This window comes from Bufo gargarizans, chromosome 2 (assembly GCF_014858855.1).
Source record: "Bufo gargarizans isolate SCDJY-AF-19 chromosome 2, ASM1485885v1, whole genome shotgun sequence".
NCBI lineage: Eukaryota > Metazoa > Chordata > Amphibia > Anura > Bufonidae > Bufo > Bufo gargarizans.
The window spans coordinates 21,205,041-21,228,394 of NC_058081.1; positions in this window are offsets into that span (position 1 = coordinate 21,205,041).

The window sequence follows — 23,354 nt, forward strand, 5'->3', positions numbered from 1 at the left end:
GCTCGTCTGCGATCAGCCTGGAGTTTCTGGCGCTGCGCAGAGACCTCAAGGGACCTCTGGATCTGTACCCAAGAAGCACGTAGGACGGAAAGGTGATCCTCCACAGCCGGAATATCCTGGGGAGAGAATATCTCCGGTAACACGGCAGGTTGGAACCCATAATTGGCCATGAAGGGAGACGTCCCAGAGGAAGAGTTCACCGCCGTGTTCCTGGCAAACTCAGCCCAAGGCAGGAGGTCAACCCAATTGTCTTGGTGATCGGAGACATAGCAACGAAGGAATTGCTCCAAGGCCTGATTGGATCGTTCTGCGGCCCCATTGGACTGAGGGTGGTAGGCCGAGGAGAAAGAGATGAATCCCCAACTGGGAGCAAAAGGCGCGCCAGAACCTGGACACAAACTGACTCCCCCGATCCGACACAATCTCCTTGGGCAAACCGTGCAACCGGAAGACCTCCCTGGCAAAAATCGAGGCCAACTCTTGTGCAGAGGGTAACTTCTTGAGAGGAACACAGTGGCACATTTTGGAAAACCGATCCACTATCATGAGAATGACCGTATGGCCTCGGGATGCAGGGAGGTCCACAATGAAATCCATCCCCAGGTGTGACCATGGACGCTCCCCGGTGGCTATGGGTTGCAAAAGGCCCAACGGAAGGTGCCGAGGGGACTTACTCTGGGCACAAACGGAGCATGCCGCTACATATGCGGCGATGTCGGAACGTAGGGAAGGCCACCAGAACAGACGTGAAACAGCCCAGGACAGCTGATTCTTTCCAGGATGCCCTGCGGCCTTGGAGTTATGGTAGGTTCGCAACAACCGAGTGCGCAACTCCTCAGGCACAAAACACCTGCCGTTGGGTCTCCCAGAGGGAGCACCAGATTGAGCCGCCAAAATCTGCTCACCCAGGGGAGAGGTCAGGCTGGTGCGAATGGCGGCCAGGATCTGATTCGGAGGTATGACCGAAGTCGGAATCGACTCCTCCCCGGACAGCTCGGAGTACTGCCGTGATAAGGCATCCGCTCTGATGTTCTTGGAACCGGGTAGGTAGGAGACCACGTAATTAAAACGTGACAAGAACAGAGCCCATCTGGCCTGACGTGGTGTCAATCTCTTGGCCTCAGAGAGGTAGGTCAGATTCTTGTGGTCCGTCAGGATGAGAACCGGAACCACCGAGCCCTCGAGCAAGTGCCTCCATTCTTTAAGGGCCTGCACGATGGCCAATAACTCCCTGTCACCAATCTGATAGTTGCACTCCGCGGAAGACAGTTTCCGGGAGTAAAACCCACAAGGAAGCAGAGGACCCTCCGGTGTTCTACGCTGAGACAGGAGGGCGCCTACTCCCGTCTCAGACGCGTCCACCTCGAGGACAAACGGCAACCCAGGGTTGGGATGCGACAGAATCGGAGCCGACACAAATGCGGATTTTAGAGCCTCAAAAGCTCGGATGGCCTCGGGCGGCCAGACCTGGGGATTACTTCCCTTCCTGGTCAGATCCGTGAGAGGCTTGGCTAGCAAGGAAAAGTCCCTGATGAACTTCCGATAATAATTGGCGAAGCCCAAAAAGCGCTGCAGGGCACGAAGACCACTGGGCTGGGGCCACTGTAAGACAGCCGAAACCTTCTCAGGATCCATGGAGAACCCCTCAGCGGAAATGATGTAACCTAAGAAGGTTACCTGGGATCGGTGAAATTCACATTTCTCAAGCTTACCGAACAGCTTGTTCTCTCGTAACCTTTGCAACACTCGTCTGACATCCAGAATGTGGGCCTCCATGGATTCAGAATATACCAAGATGTCATCCAAATAGACCACCACACACTGCTGCAACAGGTCACGGAAAACATCGTTGATGAATTCCTGGAAGACTGCGGGCGCATTGCACAACCCAAAGGGCATAACCAAGGATTCATAATGACCGGTCCTGGTGTTAAACGCGGTCTTCCACTCATCGCCCGCCTTGATCCTTACCAGGTTATATGCCGCCCTCAGGTCGAGTTTGGTAAAGACCGTGGCCCCTTTGAGGCGATCGAACAGCTCGGAAATCAAGGGTATCGGGTAAGCGTTCTTGATCGTGATGCGATTGAGACCCCTGTAATCGATGCAAGGCCTCAACTCACCGCCCTTCTTTTTCACAAAGAAAAATCCAGCCCCTGCCGGGGACGAGGATTTGCGAATGTGTCCGCGTGAAAGCGCCTCCCTCACGTACTCCTCCATGGCCTCATTCTCCGCTACCGACAGTGGATAGACTTTGCCACGAGGAGGAACGGCACCAGATTGTAACTCTATGGCACAATCGTATGGGCGGTGCGGAGGTAGGGCAACCGCACGCACCTTATCGAATACATCCCGGTACTCCTCGTATTCAGGAGGCAACAGAGAGTCCGAGGAAGTACTCAGCAACTTGACAGGCCCATGGATGCAACTAGCCCCACACTGCGGTGACCACGAGAGGATCTCGGCCGATTTCCAATCGAAAGTCGGATTATGCTTCTGGAGCCAGGGGTACCCCAAGACCACCGAGTAGTGTGGAGACGAAATAACCTGGAGACAGACCGACTCTCTGTGAACGGCACCAATGACCATCCCCACTGGAAGGGTCTCATGAGTCACGTGTGGCGGCAGAAGGGGTCTGCCGTCTATCGCCTCAAGAGCCAGTGGGGAACCTCGAGGCTGCAGAGGAATGGAATTGGCGGCGGCGAACACACCATCAATGAACAAACCACCAGCACCAGAGTCCACCAACGCCTGGGTCGTCACCGAGCCCCCGACCCAGGAGAGGACAACAGTAATCAGTGGTTTGTCAACACGGGAAACCGGGGACGAGGAGACTCCACCCAAGATCTGCCCCCGACAGGACCTCAGGTGCGAGCGTTCTCCCGGACGGTTCGGACATGCCAACCGAAAATGCCCACCGAGACCACAGTACATGCATCGGCCCTCGCGTCTCCGGAGTGCCCTCTCCCCCTCGGAAAGGCGAGCAAACCCCCGCTGCATGGGTTCACCCCCAGACAAGTCATCCCCAGGAGGCGTGGGAGGAGAGGGAGGCACGGGTGGGACAGCAAACGTAGGCGCCAATCTGTTAGGAGACCTCCGCAGGCTCTCCTTAAAGGAAGGTCTCTCCCTGAGTCTGGTGTCAATCAAAATCAGGAAAGAAATAAGAGACTCGAGCTCCACTGGTAGGTCCTTAGCTGCAACCTCATCCTTCAAGGCATCCGAGAGACCATGAGAGAAAGCAGCGACCAGAGCCTCATTATTCCAGCCCACCTCTGCTGCCAGGGTACGAAACTCAATGGCGTATTCAGCTACGGATCGTGAACCCTGTCTGATGGACATAAGGAGCTTCGCAGCAGAGGCAGCACGAGCCGGCACATCGAATACCTTCCGAAGAGAAGCAACAAAACCGGAAAACTCGGCAACCACCGGATTGTTGTTCTCCCATAAAGGGCTGGCCCAGGCCAAGGCCTTGTCCGAGAGCAGCGAGATCAAGAAGCCCACCTTTGATCTCTCAGTAGGAAAGGCATGTGGCAGCAACTCGAAGTAAATGCCCACCTGGTTAAGGAAACCTCGGCACTGAGTTGGCTCTCCCCCAAAGCGCTGTGGAAGGGGGGCAGAACCGGTCATACCCCGAAACACCACAGGCGCAGCAACAGGTGTCGGGGTAGACTCTGGCGCAACAACTGGAGCGGCAGTAGGAGCGGGCCCAGGAGCGACAACCGACCCATCGGCAACGGAAGCTAAATGAGCCGTGCGTTCAAGCAGGGTTTGCAACGCCACAGCGAACCGACCCAACAGGTGATCCTGCTGATCAAGTCTGGCAACCAGCGTAGGTAGCGAGGGTGGCCCTGTACCGTCAGAATTCATGGCTTGGTCCTAATGTCAAGGAACCATGAACCAGACGTACAACAGAGATAAGTGGAGAAGAAGAAGGTTTTATTGAAGAGCAAGCCGTAAGCAAAGTCCAAACGGATGGCTAGACCGAAGCAGGGTCTTGCGGAGACAGAGGTCAGGAACCAGAAGGGTAGTCAGACGTAGCCAGGATCAGGAACCAACGGGGTAGTCAGACGAAGCCGGAATCAGGAACCAACGGGGTAGTCAGACGTAGCCAGGATCAGGAACCAACGGGGTAGTCAGACGAAGCCAGGATCAGGAACCAAAAGCAGCAGCAGTCTTGGAAGCATGTGAACACAGGAGGACCAAGCAAGGAACTGAAGCCACAGACCTCCTATATATATGAGCTGGGCATCCAGCTCCTCCCAGTGGGAAGGAGGAGCCGCAGGGTGGGAGGCTACAAGAAAACCCAGAAACCAAGATGGCCGCCAGCACATGTCAAACGAAGGGAACAGCAAGGAGGTAAGACCATGACAGGCGGAGATTTCACAAAAGTCATCCCGTATGCAGACATTAAATACAGCAGCATGGGGACCATTTTGAGGCCAAGGCATGTCATCAGGCCTTTTGTTAGTTAAACGTATCCCCCACTGTCAGTCCCTTCGGGATCCATGCCTCATTCATCTTAATGAAGGTGAGGTAATCAACACTTTTTTGACCGAGGCGACTTCTTTTGTCAGTGACAATGCCTCCTGCTGCACTGAAGGTCCTTTCTGACAGGACACTTGAAGCAGGGCAGGCCAGAAGTTCTATCGCAAACTGGGATAGCTCAGGCCACAGGTCAAGCCTGCACACCCAGTAGTCAAGGGGTTCATCACTCCTCAGAGTGTCGATATCTGCAGTTAAGGCGAGGTAGTCTGCCACCTGTCGGTCGAGTCGTTCTCTAAGGCTGGATCCCGAAGGGCTGTGGCGATGTGTAGGACTGAAAAAGCTCTGCATGTCCTCCATCAACAACACATCTGTAAAGCGTCCTGTCCTTGCCGCCGTGGTCGTGGTAGGAGGGGGATTACTTTCACCTCTTCCCCAGTTAGATTCACGTTGTGCTGTGACATCCCCCTTATAAGCTGTGTAAAGCATATTTTTTAGTTTGGTTTTGAACTGCTGCATCCTTTCTGACTTCCGGTAATTTGGTAACATTTCCACCACTTTCTGCTTATACCGGGGGTCTAGTAGCGTGGCCACCCAGTACAGGTCGTTCTCCTTCATCCTTTTTATACGAGGGTCCCTCAACAGACATGACAGCATGAAAGACCCCATTTGCACAAGGTTGGATGCCGAGCTATTCATTTCCCGTTCCTCCTCCTCACTGATGTCAGTGACGGTCTGTTCTTCCCCCCCCAGCCACGTACAAGACCACGGGTCCCAGATAGGTGACAACAATGAGCACCCTGGGATGCCTGCTGTGGTTGGTCTTCCTCCTCCTCAAAGCCACATTCCTCCTCTGACTCCTCTTCCTCATACTCCTCTTGCAGCGTTGCCGCAGGTCCGGCAAGCGATGATGACAAGGCTGTTTCTGGTGGTGATGGTGACCACAACTCTTCCTCTTCCTCTTCACGCTCATCTACAGCCTGATCCAGCACTCTTCGCAGGGCACGCTCCAGGAAGAAAACAAATGGGATGAGGTCGCTGATGGTGCCTTCAGTGCAACTGACTAGGTTTGTCACCTCCTCAAAAGGACGCATGAGCCTACAGACATTGCGCATGAGCGTCCAGTAACGTGGCAAAAAAATTCCCAGCTCCGCAGAGGCTGTCCTAGCACCCCGGTCATACAAATTCTCGTTGACGGCTTTTTCTTGTTGGAGCAGGCGGTCGAACATTAGGAGTGTTAAATTCCAACGTGTCGGGCTGTCGCAAATCAAGCACCTCACTGGCATGTTGTTTCGGCGCTAAATGTCTGCAAAGTGCGCCATGGCCGTGTAGGAATGCCTGAAATGGCCACACACCTTCCTGGCCTGCTTGAGGACGTCCTGTAAGCCTGGGTACTTAGACACAAAGCGTTGTACAATGAGATTCAACACATGTGCCATGCACGGCACATGTGACAACTTGCCCAAATTCAATGCCGCCAACAAATTGCTTCCATTGTCACACACCACTTTGCCGATCTCCAGTTGGTGCGGGGTCAGCCACTGATCCACCTGTGCGTTCAGGGCGGACAGGAGTGCTGGTCCGGTGTGGCTCTCTGCTTTCAGGCAAGTCAACCCCAAGACAGCGTGACACTGTCGTATCCGGGATGTGGAATAGCCCCTGGGGAGCTGGGGGGTTCAGTTGATGTGCAGCCAGACGCCGCAGCAGAAGAGGACTCAGCCGAGGAGGTTATGGAAGAGGATGGAGTAGGAGGAGTAGAGGAGGTGGCAGTAGGCCTGCCTGCAAGTCGTGGCGGTATCACCAACTCCGCTGCAGAGCCACGCATTCCATGCTTAGCAGCCGTCAGCAGGTTGACCCAATGCGCAGTGTAGGCGATATACCTGCCCTGACCGTGCTTTGCAGACCAGGTATCAGTGGTCAGATGGACCCTTGCCCCAACACTGTATGAGGTTTGGGATTGCCTTATTAGAAAAAAAAATTGTCCGGGTACCTTCCACTGTGGTGTCCCAATAGCGACAAATTTTTTGAAGGCCTCAGACTCCACCAGCTGGTATGGTAAAAGCTGGCGGGCTAAGAGTTCCGTCAAGCCAGCTGTCAGACGCCGGGCAAGGGGGTGACTCTGTGACATTGGCTTCTTACGCTCAAACATTTCCTTTACAGACACCTGACTGTGGGCAGATGAGATGGAACTGCTGAAGGTGAGAGGCGGAGTGGCGGGTGGTTGAGAGGGGGCAAGGAGGACAACAGTGGTTGATGTGGCTGAAGATGCTGGACCAGGAGGAGGATGGTGGCTTTGAGCTTGTGTGCTGCTTCTACTCGTCATCATGCTGAGCTTTGCAATGACGGCATTCTGGTGGTGGCAACAGCATGCGTTGATTGGCGTGCTGTCTGGCTGACCCCGGGTGCCGATACATGCTGTCTGACTGTGCCACTAGCTCCTTGCGACGACCTGCCCCTGCTTCCAACTCGTCTCCTTCTCTCTATCTCCCCTTCTGAACTTTCCCCCTGTTCTTCTTCTCTTCGAGCAGGCACCCACGTGGCATCCACGGACACATAGTCATCATCAACCACTTCACTTGTATCTGACACCTCAGCAAAGGAAGCAGCAGCGGGTACAACATCATCATCATCACACTGTACGTCCATGTGTGTAATGCTGCCTGACTGAGACATATCCCTGTTATCTACATCCCCTGGCAATAATGGTTGCGCATCACTAATTTCATCCAACTGATGTGTAAATAACTCCTCTGAGGGATCAAGTGAAGCGGCTGTGGTGGCTGTGGTGGTAGAGGTGGTGGCGGCCGGGAGTGTGGTGACCAAAGCTGAGCTGGAGGAAGATGGTGCGTCAAGGTTCTTAACAGAAGCTGTTGAAGATTGGGTGTCCTGTGTGAGCCAGTCAACTATTTTCTCAGAATTTTTTGGGTTCAGGGTACGTGGCCTCTGAACACTGGGCATTATTCCAGGGCCAGTGGAAATCACAGCACCACGAACACGACGGCCCCTGCGGCGTGGCCTGCCTCTGCCTGTCATTTTTTATTAGATAAGTGTTACTATGCGTGCAAGGTACTGTGCCACCCTATATAAGTGGTGGGCAGTGGGCACAGTACAGTCTGTGTGGGCCTGACACACACGGGCTTGCAAATGTGATTAGATCACAGAAAAATATTAAATATAATTTTTTTTTATCTGCAAGGTATTTTCTGTCACACCCTGTATGAATGGTGTGCACATGCTGTCTGTGACTGAGCCTGCAGCCTCTCACACACGGGCAGCCAGGCAACTGCAATATATATATATAAAAAAAAAAAGCAGACTGATGTACCAGCCCTGAAAAGGGCTTTTTGGGGTGCTGTCAGGACGCTGTCCTTACAGCAGATGAGTCTGTGGACACAGAACACTGCCCTAGCTAACGCTTTCCCTATTGAATCAGCAGCAGCAGCTACACTCTCCCTCCTCTCACTGAGAATGCAGCTTCCGAATGAATCTAAAATGGATGCTGTCCAGGAGGTGGGAGGGTCTGGGAGGGAGGGTCTGCTGCTGATTGGCTGGAATGTGTCTGCTGACTGTGAGGTAGAGGGTCAAGGTTTACTCAATGATGATGTATAGGGGGCGGACCGAACATCGCATATGTTCACCCGCAGCGGCGAACGGGAACATGCTATGTTCGCCAGGAACTATTCGCCGGCAAACTATTCGGGACATCACTATATGCCATTGCTTCTCCCCACACTATCTCATGGTTTGCTGGTGGCAGATCGCTTTAGACATGATCTGCCGCTGGCAAATGTTGCACATATACTGAAAGTATGGTCAATAATTCCAATGTGCGAAGGGAGCGGGCTGGGTGAAACCGGAAGTGCTTTTATTGAAACATGTTCTGCAATGACAGCATGGCCTTCAGTCAGGTAGGCAGAAGCGCAACTGTGTATTCTGTCCATACAGATTAATACACATCTATCTATTTAATAATAACATTCTCATATACAGGTATAACGTCCTTATATAAAATAACAATTAACCATGTGCAGATCTATTATTACTCAATCTGCATCACAGTAGGCAAATAGTGCAGTATAATATATTAACATAAGATCCTATAACAATCACATTCACCATACACTGGCGCCATGTGACACGTCAGTGTACTCCACTAACATTTGTGCAGTGTGTTATTTACTCACACAGCTTCACCAGCAGCCCTCACTGACTACAGGGATATGAATGAAATCACTTTGCCCTGTTTATTGCCCTAAATATGTGTTCTCTTACCTGTAATGACTGCATGACCTTCAGACAGGTAGGCAGAAGAGCAACTGTGTATTCTGTCCCATCAGGAACATAAGGTCTGTCTTTTAGGCCTCTTTCACACTTGCGTTGTCCAGATCCGGCGTGTACTCCACTTGCCGGAATTACACGCCGGATCCGGAAAAACGCAAGTGTACTGAAAGCATTTGAAGACGGATCCGTCTTCAAAATGCGTTCAGTGTTACTATGGCAGCCAGGACGCTATTAAAGTCCTGGTTGCCATAGTAGGAGCGGGGAGCAGGGGAGCGGTATACTTACCATCCGTGCGGCTCCCGGGGCGCTCCAGAGTGACGTCAGAGCGCCCCATGCGCATGGATGACGTGCCATGCGATCACATCATCCATGCGCCTGGGGCGCCCTGACGTCACTCTGGAGCGCCCCGGGAGCCGCACGAATGGTAAGTATGCTGCTCCCCCGCTACACTTTACCATGGCTGCCAGGACTTTAGCGTCCCGGCAGCCATGGTAACCACTCTAAAAAAGCTAAACGTCGTATCCGGCAATGCGCCGAAACGACGTTTAGCTTAAGGCCGGATCCGGATCAATGCCTTTTAATGGGCATTTATTCCGGATCCGGCCTTGCGGCAAGTCTTCAGTTTTTTTGGCCGGAGAAAAAAGCGCAGCATGCTGCTGTATTTTCTCCGGCCAAAAAACATTCCGTTCCGGAACTGAAGACATCCTGATGCATCCTGAACGGATTTCACTCCATTCAGAATGCATTAGGATAATCCTGATCAGGATTCTTCCGGCATAGAGCCCCGACGACGGAACTCTATGCCGGAAGACTATAACGCAGGTGTGAAAGAGCCCTTAGTTCCCCCTGCATTTAGCAGTGTTATATGAACTGTGCTCATTATTCAGGCTTTAAACACTCTGCTGCCATCTACTGGTGATTTAATGGAAATGCCATGAGTTTGACTTTTCTATTACCACAGCTATACTCCTAGATTGCTGAAGCTGGGAATGTAATATGTATTAGTTATTTTTTTTATGGGGTACCTGATTTTGACATACCTTACACTCTCCCCCACAAAATGTTATGACGTCCCCGACATACGCAGACTTTAGTATAAGAACTATTCTCTTACTCATCTCCCAACAACCATCAGGAGCCAAGGGTAAATCGTAATACAATTAGACCAACCTATAAGAAAAAAAACTCACATATAATGTGTAGATTACACTGGGGTCTAGTATAATATACTGAGCCAACCCAAAAACAGAACCAATAACCCCAAAGAAAAGTGGGAGACACACATATAAAATATATGTAATTTATTGAGACATGATCACATAAACAATATATGAGACATAAGGCACAGGTGTACAGGGGGGGGAGGGGGGGGACCTCATGTAAGGAGGTCAGATACAACCTCTCTCCCAAACACCCAACTGGCAGGGAAAAAGATGTCACAGCCCTAGGTATACATCAGCATGAACATTGTGAGAACTGCAAAGTAACATGTACTGGTATGTATGCCGCATGCACAGAAAGATAAATGAAAAAATGTACAAATAGCACAAGGCAAACTAGCCCACCCAAAGACCTGGGATGACCGCATAAGGTATGCACATAGCCATTGAACTGTACAATACAGACAGAGGCAAGTGTGCCAAGTGCAGGTGACAAAAGAGATATAAAAAGAAATGTAGCAACTAACTGAGCAAAACAACAAAACATGTATTACCCATGATATGCTGGACCCAGAGCGTGTGACCAAAGGCTGCACCTCGACGTACGTTTCACCTTGTTTGTTATGTGATCATGTCTCAATAAATTACATATATTTTATATGTGTGTCTCCCACTTTTCCTTGGGGTTATTGGTTCTGTTTTTGGGTTGGCTCTAAATAGTAATACAATTACTTGAGGAACCGTCTTTCCTGCGACATCTACTCCCAGTTATGTCACAGCTTCCCACCAGGTCCACAGAGCTATGAAGCTTGGTGGAATATTGTTACATATAGCCAGCTGGTAAGAAACCCCTTTAACACAGGTTTGTGTACTTTATTGTGAAGACAAGAGTTGATGGAGAACTAGGGGACACCTTATTACTTCTGTCCCTTTTTTCCCCCCTTCTTTTTAATAAGGTGAAATACCCATGGTATGGTACCAATATAGTACAGCATAACCACCTATTATTCTCTACTTTTTGTTTTTGTTGGCCGACTTTCCGGTCTACCTAGTTCCATCACTTGAAGCTATTTTACCTGGAATATCTGCAGTAAGAGTGCAAGAAATTTCCTTTTGTTAACCACAGAACAGAACATCTAACATTTTCAACATAAGTAGACAATAATAAACCATAGCATTATAGGCATGGATACGGTTACCAACTTTTAGAGTTCTCGGATACTGTTACCAACTTTTAGAGTCCTCAGCAAAACAGTCTGGACTTACACCACTGGTTTGCCCTAGCTGGTACCTATCAACACATTATGACCTGTACTGCTGCATTCCTGGCAACACTACTGGGTTGACCCAAAGTGTCTTAAGTCAGAACTTTTGTCTGTCTCCTGTTCCTGCTGGGCTGTATCCTGCGTAGCGGAAAGGCATCCGAAGCGTCCTCAAACTCGCCTTCTTCGCTGTCAACTGTATCTGTTGGTTTTTCTAGTGAAGAGTTTTCTTCTTCTGTGATTCCTGATGAACATGTAGTGTGTTTAGGTTGACTCATAGGCTCGTCCTCTGTACTTTCCTCTGTAGCTTCCTCTGTACTTTCCTCTGTACTTTCCTCACTTGTTTCCAACTGGCAAGGATAAAACTCCGCAGTTTCAGGATTCAGTTCTATGTCTTTCCATGTGTGATCTCTCTGGGTTACAGGGATGAACGATCTCCATTGTTCTTGTTCAAGATCCGATTTATCTTCTGATATTCCCTCAGATGTCTGTGTCGCTGGTTGAGGAGTCTCTGAAACTTGGCCTCGCCTTCTGGTACTGGGTCTGTCAGGTATCTGCTGACCTTGGTCGACGGGTAAGTATTCACAAGGCAATAACAAATTTTGGTGTAGGATTCTTGTTCGGCTTTTTCCAGTTTCTGGCTTTACCTCATACACTGGGCTATCTTCACACTTTCTCCTCAGGACAACATGTACAGGGTCTTCCCAGAACAATCAGTTTTCCTGGTCCTCCTCTTTCAGTAAGGTTTCTTACAAAGACTCTACTGCCAGGTGAGAGTTCTATTCCACGAGTTTTTCTGTCATAGTGCTCTTTTCCTCTTTGCACAGCTTGTGTAGCTACCTTTGAAGCAACCTGACAGGATGACTGAAGCCTATCTGTCCATGTTTTTACATACCAAGAGTGATTCTTATATTTTTCCATGACTGGGTGTCAAACATGCTGTCTATTGGTAGTCTTGGAGATCTCCCGAACAGTAGAAAATAAAATGGAGAATATTCCATAGCTTCACTTTTTGATGCAGTTGTATGCATGTATAACCTGGGCAAGTTAGTTCTTCCAATTTTTCTTGGAATCTGGAGACAGGGTCCGAAGCATAGACAACAGGATACGATTAAATCTGTTGCATTGTCCATTACATTCTGGATGATATGGAGTCGTGTGGGAGTTCTGAATGTGGCAGTGTTTTCCTAATGCCAAGAATAACTGGTTTTCAAATTATTTTCCCATGTCATGGCGGATTCTGGTAGGAAATCCAAACTTCAAGACAAAGTCACTGAATATCTTATCAGAAACAGTCTTTGCTGACTTGTTTTTGGTCGCATAGGCCTGAGCAAACTTGGTAAAGTGGTCTATTGCTACTAGTATGTACTTATTGTACCTCCTTTGCATGTCTCCAGATGGAGGAAGTCGATGGAGACCATCTCAAAGGAATAAGTGGTGATCATATTGTTCAATGGAGCTCTGGTAGGCTTATTAGGGCGTTTGTCTTTCAGGCAGGTGCACTGGTGGTTAATGTATTGCTCAGCGTCTCTCAGCATATGCGGCCAAAAGAATCTCTGATCAAGTTTACAGTCCTTTCAACTCCTAGGTGACCCATTTCTTCATGCAATTCTCTCAACACCAATGAATGATGCAGCTTGGGTAACACTAGTTGAGAACTTGAGGTTATTTTCCGTCTCAAGATTCCATCTTCTTCTAGGTATATTTTGGTCCATTGCTTCATTAGTAAGAAGAGATCAGGAGGTCCACCTGGTCGTTCCTGCTTTGATGGGAACCTGTTTTGGTTTTTGTACTTCCACACTGGACCGATCATAGTCTTCTTTTTGTGCTGTCCTTATGGTCTCTTTAGGTATTTGAGCTACCTTCTTTTGGGTAATATCTATTGTTGACGTTGTATTTGCGATGGTTATTGGACACAGCCAAGGTGTTTCTTCTTTCTGTTGTACTTGAAGTGCTTGGGTTATGCAACTGATGACTTTGGGGTCGACTTCTTGCGAACACTGTTTCATGTATTGTTTAGGACTTAGTGGCATACGAGAGAGTACATCTGCATCCGCATTTCTTTTTCCTGGACGATACTCGATAGTGAAACTAAAGTAAGCTAGTTCTGCAACCCATCGGTGGCCTATTGCGTTTAGTTTAGCCGTAGTTAGGACATAAGTTAGTGGATTGCTGTCAGTATAGACTACGAAGGATGGACAGTAGTATAGGTAGTCTGGGAACCTTTCGCATATGGCCCACTTCATCGCTAGGAATTCTAGCTTTCCTGAATGCATGTGATAGTTCTTCTCGGCAGGTGTGAGAGTCCTAGACCTGTAAGCAATTACTTTAAAACTCCTGCTCTTGGTAGAACACAGCAACTAGTCCTTCCTGCGAGGCATCACAGTGCAGACCAAAGGATTTGCTGTAGTCCTGGTAACACATAGATTTGCATGAGAGTCAGTCCAGTCATCTCTAGCATAACTCTGCCGCAGTGTAGAGCAGCTTGTTACAGTGTGTCAGTGCAGATACAGTATACAGTCAGCTCCCCCTAGTGGTGTATATAGGGACTGCAGCAGTGTAGAGCAGCTTGTTACAGTGTGTCAGTGCAGATACAGTATACAGTGAGCTCCCCCTAGTGGTGTATATAGGGACTGCCACAGTGTAGAGCAGCTTGTTACAGTGTGTCAGTGCAGATACAGTATACAGTGAGCTCCCCTAGTGGTGTATATAGGGACTGCCGCAGTGTAGAGCAGCTTGTTACAGTGTGTCAGTGCAGATACAGTATACAGTGAGCTCCCCCTAGTGGTGTATATAGGGACTGCCGCAGTGTAGAGCAGCTTGTTACAGTGTGTCAGTGCAGATACAGTGAGCTCCCCCTAGTGGTGTATATAGGGACTGCCACAGTGTAGAGCAGCTTGTTCTTCAGGAAGCTCTTCTCTTCCCCACCTCCGTGTAGCTCATGTTCTCCGTCTCCGCATCATCACGTCCCTTTTTCCCATTATACAGAGCTCAGACAAAAAAAAAATTAGAATTTTTGATAGTACCTGACCCCACGAAGCTTCTATTTATAAGGGTGGAAATGAGGATTTTGTGCAGTGACACCTGGTGGCCACATGTAGGGATTACATTGAATAACCCAGAACCCCACAATACACTTTCCTTGCAGGGGTCACTGGTTCTGGCCGCAGCATCACTGGTTTTTCTGTTGTGTTTTCATGTCCTATGTTTCCTGATCCGCTATGGACTGTCAGCTCTTAGGCCATTAGGGCTCATGTACAAAGCCATTGCTTGCTTTTTTTTTTTGGTGGTCCACAAAACGTGGATCCAGCCATATAAATTCTGCATTTTGTAGAATGTCACCTCCTGCCCTCTATACAAGTATAGGACACATTCCATATTTTTGCAGGGCTGCAGAACAGACTTTCGGATGTGTTATCCGCTTCTTTTACGGCCCCACTAGATGGAGATACCAGCATGGTGTTATGGTACTTCTATGTTTGCAGTGTGTAGGTGGCGCAGTATCACATGAATATATGGGACGGGTGGGGGAGGTACACCGAGGGAAGACGCCACACTGCACACAATGTAAGACCCAGCCTCTGTCTTAGATGAGCTCTTTCTCATTTGGTCAAACTGCCTCATCAGTATCAGATCTGCGGGGGTGCAACACCCGGGACCCCCACAGATGAGGTGTTAGAGGCCTTGAACGCTGCAGAGGCTTCCTGGCCAGTGACATCACTGTACATGGGTCACATGGCCTAGTTGCAGCTCCGCCTCCTTCAGTGGGGGGTCTGTCAGTGAGGCCAAGCTGCAATACCAAGCACTGCCACTATACGATGGACGGCGCTGGCTGTGGAAAGTTTCCAGGAGACTACACCTATCACCTGAGCTTCGGTGAGCGCAGCGGCTCCCTGAAACAGCTGATCGGGGGGAGTGCCAGGACTCGGACCACCGCTGATGGGATGAGGACCTAGCCAGGATCACTCCTTTAATACAATGCAAATCTGTTCAGTTCACCATCCATTTTGTGTGGAATGGCTTCATGCGCTGAGCCTGCGCCCGACTCGGTGAGTGCCGGCTGTGTAATATTAAGCAGAGACCCAGCTGCAATGACGATTGGCGATAACGCCAATCCTTGTTATTTAAAGGCATCTGTGAGCAGATTTGTACCTATGAAACTGGCTGACCTGTTGCACGTGCGCTGCTGACAGATGCCCTTTAACCTATCAGAAGCCAAGGTCAATAGCAACCACAGCATAAAGGTAGTAGAAGGAGGAGGAGGGTCTCTCTGTCCTCCAAGCAGCCGCTCTGCCGTGACATTGTGGAGGGCCAGTTTACTATGAGAATATATATAATAAACTATGGGTACGGATTAGGGAGGTCAAACCAGTATAAGATCTGCGCTCTGGATTACCAAGAGTAAAGGCATGATTCAGGAGGTGGGTAATCTAAAATATAAACGTTTAATGATAATGCAGATAAAACAAAGAAAATTCCTAGATAAAGTGGGCAATTACAAACCTTGGGATAGAAAATGTTGATAAACTCTAGGAATCACCTAGGTGTCTATCCCAAATGAAAAATACAAAGATGCACTATAATAGTGCACGGCGGCACCAGTAACCAATTGTCCTACCGGTACTGCGAGACAGGATGCAGATCGTTCACCTCCGACAGTACTCTGATCAAGGCTTCTCCATATATGTAGACAGATGAAAAAGTGATGTCAGACAGTGATACACATATGTGCAGGGTCCCTGTAAAGGCCCTATGGCTGACTGACAATAATTACCCTAATGCTAGATGTAGGTAGCAGCCTGACCACAGGGCACTCGTCCTTGTAAGGACGACCCCGTCCGGAACCTGTAGTTACAGGTTCCGGACGGGGTCGTCCTTGTAAGGACGAGTGCCCTGTGGTCAGGCTGCTACCTACATCTAGCATTAGGGTAAATATATATATATATATATATACACACACACACACACACATACATAAATCTATATATCTATATCTATCTCTATCTCATATTTCCTAGTATCACCTAAGGGGACTAAAAATGACAGTAAAAAAAGTCCTAAACCATCAAAAAAATTTTTTAAAAAAATCACATCACACCCTTTCCCAATTTTACATATAATAAAAAAATGAACAGGAATTGACGAGTCCAAAAATGTCCAAACTATTTAAAAAAAAGTTGTTTTTTTTGGCCATGTTGTGACCCCCCCTCCAAAAATAAATAAATAATAATGATCAAAAACATCTCCGCCTGCAAAAACAAGCCCTCGCAACTGTGTGGACAAAAATATGAAAGTTCTGGGGTCCAGAAATTTGTGATGCAAAGACATGTTTTTCAAAGGTTATTTATATACATAGAATGTGTCGGCAGATAAGAACCATTTGGCCCATCTAGTCTGCCCAATATACTAAATACTATGGATGGCCCCTGGCCCTATCTTATATGAAGGATGGCCTTATGCCTATCCCATGCATGCTTAAACTCCTGCACTGTATTTGCAGCTACCACTTCTGCAGGAAGGCTATTCCATGGATCCACTACTCTCTCAGTAAAGTAATACTTCCTGATATTACTTTTAAACCTTTGCCCCTCTAATTTAAAACTATGTCCTCTTGTAGCAGTTTTTCTTCTTTTAAATATTCTCTCCTCTTTTACCTTGTTGATTCCCTTTATGTATTTAGCAGTCTCTATCATATCCCCTCTGTCTCGTCTTTCTTCCAAGCTATACATGTTAAGGTCCTTTAATCTTTCCTGGTAAGTTTTATCCTGCAATCCATGTACTAGTTTAGTAGCTCTTCTCTGAACTCTCTCCAAAGTATCAATATCCTTCTGGAGATATGGTCTCCAGTACTGAGCACAATACTCCAAATGAGGTCTCACTAGTGCTCTGTAGAGCGGCATGAGCACCTCCCTCTTTCTACTGGTAATTCCTCTCCCTATACACCCAAGCATTCTGCTAGCATTTCCTGCTGCTCTATGACATTGTCTGCCTACCTTTAAGTCTTCTGAAATAATGACCCCTAAATCCCTTTCCTCAGATACTGAGGTTAGGACTGTATCACTGATTGTATATTCTGCTCTTGGGTTTTTACGCCCCAGGTGCATTATCTTGCACTTATCAACATTAAATTTTAGTTGCCAGATTTTTGACCATTCCTCTAGTTTTCCTAAGTCCTTTTCCATTTGGTGTATCCCTCCAGGAACATCAACCCTGTTACAAATCTTTGTGTCATCAGCGGTCCTTTTCCTTCATTTTCCTTTGTAAAAACTGAACAGAAGTATTCATTGAGGCAGTCAGCTAGTTCTTTATCTTCTTCCATATACCTTCCTTCTTTTGTTTTTGGTAATTCCTTGTTTTAGTTTCCTTTTTTCATTTATGTATCTGAAGAATGTCGTATCGCCTTTTTTCCCTGACTGAGCTAATTTCTCTTCTGCCTGTGCTTTAGAAGCTCTCATAACATGTTTGGCCTCTCTCTGCCTAATCTTATAAATTAGCCTGTCATCCTCGTTTTTTTTTTTTATATAATTACTAAATGCTATCTTTTTTGTGTTTAATGATTTTGGCCACTTCTGCTGAGTACCACAGTGGTCTCCTCCTTTTTTTGCTTTTACTGACAAACCTAATGCAATTATCTGTTGCCTTTAATAGTCCCACTTTTAAGTAGTCCCATTTCTCCTGGACTCCAATGAAGCTGTTCTAGTCTGATGGGGACTCGTATACCACTAATCTAATTTTAGAAAAGTCCGTTTTTCTAAAATCTAAAGCTTTTGTTTTTGTGTGCACAGGTCCATGTGAATTATAGGACATTTGTTATTTAGGTAAACCTCTCTCCCCCCCCCTTTAACATTTTATTTTTTATTTTTTAAGAGGCTGACATATTGGCCATTACCATTTCTTGGGGTAGGGCCTACATTTTACATCCTTACAGATGCTGCATGATGATCTAAAACCATTCTCCTGAATAGACTGCGTGCCGACATCTCTCCAACATCCTCACCGCTCCCGTTCCATCCCTTATGCTCGGTTTACTCCTCCCTCATCACTTCCATCTCTGACCGTCCCAAATCGTGATGAGCGAAAAAGTTAGAAAAAAAACAATTCAGCTGCTTTACCGAATTTCTGAAGGAAATTCGATTTGTTATGAGTTACTTTGTCACGAATCTTATTCCATTGTATGTGGCGGATGCAGTGACTGGGAACGGCGATCGCACCGCTCCCGTCATTAAACCACGCAGATGCCACGTTCATCACTGATCGCGGCATCTGACATTAACTTTGAGGCCTTTCAGGGGTTAATTATGGTTACAAAAATAAATAAATAAATAAATAAAACACTCACCATCAAGGCCATCTTGATTTTAGAAACAGCACAAAGTCTCGCACAGCGACTTGATGATTTCACGCAGTTTATTTAATTAAGATGGGCGCGACGGGCTCTCTGAAAAAAATGGATGGAATATGTATTTTTTTTTTCACACCACCATTTCAGGAAAAATTGATTAGTTAGCCAAATTTCCTCGAGCTTCGTGCTAAGTGTTGAATCAAATCTAGTGATGAGCGGCAAGGGTCATATTCGAATTCACGATATTTCCCGAATATTTTGTAGAATATTCATCAAATATTCGCAAATTCAAATATTCGTTATATTCTACGATTTTTTTACTCGAAAAATCGGCAAGGTAATGATCGTGTAAGATGCAAATTTTCGTAATGCGAATTTTTATTGCAAATTTTTTAACTTACAACTATTAGACAAAGATTATAGCACTATATTAGCTAAAATACTCTATATTCTTTTTTTTTCGAATATTCGCTATATTGCTATAACAGTTTTTTCGAATGTTCATAATATTCTAAAACAAGAATATATAGCAATATAGCGAATATTCTAAAAAAAACTAATATAGAGCAATTTAGCTAATATAGTGCTATAATCTTTTTTTTATAGTTGCAATTTTTTTCCAATCTGAACTTCAGATGAGAAAAAAATGACAACTATTAGACAAAGAAGATTATAGCACTATATTAGCTAAATTGCTCTATATTCGTTTTTTTCGAATATTCGCTATATTGCTATATATTCTTGTTTTAGAATATTACAAATATTCGAAAAAACTAAGTTATAGCAATATAGCGAATATTCGAAAAAAAACACAAATATAGAGCAATTTCGCTAATATAGTGCTATAATCTTCTTTGTCTAATAAAAAAAATAGAAAAAATATTCGTATTATGAAAAGTCGCATTACGAAAATTTGCAAACACTACTCCTAAAGTCAAATATACTGCAGCCTTCTCATTGGCCCACAAGCTAGAAGCAGGGAGGGATCATGTGTACTGAAAAAAAAATAAAAAAATTGAATATGCGAAATTACAAATATATATCACTATATTCGAAATATTCGCGATAAAAATTCGAAATTCGAATATTCGTGATAAACACTGATCAAATCTTTCCTGAAATTTGGATCGAAATCAATTAGTTTGACTTTGCTGAACACGACTCCTAGTACTAGCCTTCAGCTGTATTCCTGCCCATCTCACAGTCCACCGGCTGTCTCCTGATTGGCAGTTTGCCCCCCGCTCACAGACTATTATGCTCCAGAGTCTACATACCGGCACCGGTTCTAAAACGCCCACTGCTCTGATGACATCACTGTGCTCCTCATTAGCTGATCCACTCCTCTCTGTAGGCTTGTCCCATCTCCTCTGGATAGGGGCCTCTATCCCAAATCACTCACTGCAAGGAGGCCGACTTCATAACGTCACCACTATCGCCATATAGTGCGCCTATATTCATTAGGCTGCAGCGCTCTTCGCCACCTGGAACATCTGTATTACAGCTGGGGCAGAGTTTTCAGTCTACAGTGAAAATGTACTTTTACATCTCCACCAGGATGTCTTCTCGTTCTGCCTGATCCCTATTATTACCTTGTCTTCTAGATTCTGGTTACTGGTTTTGGTTATTGTACAGAAATACCATAGATTGTAATCTGATTACGGCATACAGCTCCTGTAGGCCCACCCATGAAGACACCTTCCAAGTCCTGCTTGATGTGATGAGACATTGAAGTGTGAGAAGTTAGATACCAGGTCAATCTTCGTTTGGTCATGTAGATGTGACACCCCTGAGCTGATGAAACACAGATCCCTACATGCCACAATATACCCAACTGTGATCTCAAAGACGGAGACTGATGAAGAGCACAAACACCTTTAGTCATCACGTACTTCCGAAAGTTGGCGATAAATAAGAGAAAAATGACCACACAAACTACTACTCAGTGGACTAAAACACTTATTACAATACAGAACCAAAAAGACAATGTTTTTATTTCGATGGAATGGAAGACGGAGCCAAATGATCAGTTTAGGAAAGTACTTCAAATTAACGCTGCACGTAAGTGAGATCCAAGTGTCTAATCATCACTTAATTTGTGATGTAATGTGATTTGTTTGCACTTTTGGAATTTGGGTATATATACCCTGTTCTAACACTGTTGTATTGCTTGACAAAGGCCTCATTGGAGTAGGCCGAAACGTTGCCTGGGAAATTGAATTTGGGGTCATCACCCTTTCACGTATATTTGGATGTTCTGCCTTGTTCTTTGGATGTATCTACAGTGGAGGAGAAGCCTGCCTCCCTTGAGGAATTGCACCCTGTTCACACTATCGGACTGTGCTGCTGCTCTATTTGCGTTTGTATATGTATGTATAAATATATATATACATATTGCATAGATAGTGATATAGTGTAGCTGATAGTGCTATATGTATGGACAGTAGAACCTGTGTCTGTAGCATGTATGTATGTATGTTACATATATAACTTAAGAGAGAAAATCCAGCTCTTGATAGCAGGGAATCCTTTATTCACAGCGTTTCGGACCCTTACATGCTGGTCCTTTCTTAGGATTATCATGTAAGGGTCCGAAACGCGTAGATTTGACTGCCCTGCGTATGTGGAAGTTTTTATACCGCTGTGAATAAAGGATTCCCTGCTATCAAGAGCTGGATTTTCTCTTTTCTTCAGTTTTGCATCAGCCGCGTCCAGGCTTCCTATCCGTGCTCTGGCAGGAGAAGCCGGTGAGAGCTGCCCTTCTCCTTCAATTATCTATTATGCTACATACAGATATAGTGCTGTGATGTCACAAGTTCACAACAATACTTAGTGCACCAATCAGTAATATGTAGTCAGACCTGCTAAAATGTGAAATTTCACGTATTGCACCAAAATATTCGCATCATTACTGCCGATTTGCGCAATCGCGATATATTGGAGCGCTCTATCTGCATATAAAGCCATTTTTAATGTTCTGCCGTGCCGACCATTTTCTCCAGTCTCAGGAAACTTCTACCAGCTTGGAAAATGTAGCAAAAGTGACCCACGCCTGTATCGCACGCGCAGTATGTGAACATTACATTGCCAATTTTCGCAATCAAGAAAATAATTGTGAATTCTCGAATATTCTACAAAATATTCGTGAAATATCGCGAATTCTAATATTGCCCCTGCCGCTCATCACTAGTTAGGAGTATTTGGTAGAGCGGTGTAGCCTAGATCTGATTGTGGCATTTAATATGTGGAGATTTATAGAATTCTATCAGTTGGGTAAAGTATGGACTGATTAGTAAGAAAATTCCAAGGATCGGGGAAATGTACATAGACGGCTGAGGTTCCCCTACAAGTTTAGTAGATGAGAAAAAAAAGGCTATGTCAACTCTTCAGCAGAGTTAGGCTACTTTCACACTAGCGTTATTCTTTTCTGGCATTGAGTTCCGTCCTAGGGGCTCAAATCCAGAAAAGAACTGACCAGTTTTATCCCCATGCATTCTGAATGGAGAGTAATCCGCTCAGGATGCATCAGGACGTCTTCAGTTCAGTCTTTTTGACTGATCAGGCAAAAGATAAAACCGTAGCATGTTATATTTTTACCTCCGGACAAAAATCCTGAACACTTTGACTGAACGCCGGATCCGGCCTTTTTCCCATTGACTTGCATTAACGCTGAATCCGGCGCCGTGTGTTCAGTCAAACCGGATCTGGCTTTTGCATGTTAAACCCGAAAAATGTGAAAAAAAAGTCCATAAATGGCGGATCCGTTTTTCCAATGCATTTTTTCATTGTGATCAAAATCCTGATCAGGATTCAAATGTAATCCGTTTTCACACGTTTTTCCGGATCCGGCGGGCAGTTCCGGTGTCGGAATTGAACGCCGGATTTAAACAACGCCGCTAGTGTGAAAGTAGCCTTAGTCAAGATCCTTAACCCTGACTTATCCATGCAAAGTTATACTAGGTTATACAATGTATAAAGCAGAACTTTAAAATAAAATTTTTTGCAAGTACCCTATTCTGGTGTACTACACAATTACCTTTCCTGTATAGGGATGAGAATCACTGCTATAATCACTTCTTCCCATAGAAAATTGTTTCTTGGCAGCAAATTGATGTTTAGACAGGACAATCTGCTGCCCATAAAATATTTAAGTGATCGCATCACCTGATGAATCAGTTTGCTCATTTATCAAGTGACTAATGACACCTTTATATAGGAGAATTATCAGGAACAATCCTTCCCAGGAATGCTGCTTCACAATTGCCCCAATCATTGAGCCATGGAAAGTGGTCTTACTTGAGAAGTGGCTAGAAATCACCTCAGGTGGAGACCACTACTCAACTCCAGGAGTTCCCAGCTGAAAACACCCCTTTAAGCTGTCATACAAATCTGTAATAGAAAATATGCAATTCACAAACACAGAGAAGGCCTGGATAATTTATAAAACGTCCAACACTTAGCAAACAACTTTAAAAAAACAGTTTTATTGGAAACATATGAACAAAGTACAGCGTATAATCCAGAGGAACAGTAATGACAAGAACTAAAGACAAAAAAAGAGTCATCAACAATGAGCAGGGATATAATATAAAGTGCAGCATCACAGGTAAACCAAAAGGTGCAGTAACAATACAATAAAAAGTCAAATAAAAAAGTACAGTAAGCAGGAAAAAAAATATCAGGCCAAATATTAAGTTGGGTACGGCAGTCGGTTAAGCAAAAGGAGGTAGAATAGGATATACACACTTTATTTTTCGCTTTATAAGATGCACTTTTCCCCCTAAAAGTGGGAGAAAAATGGCTGTGCGTCTTATAAAGCAAATACTAGTGAGC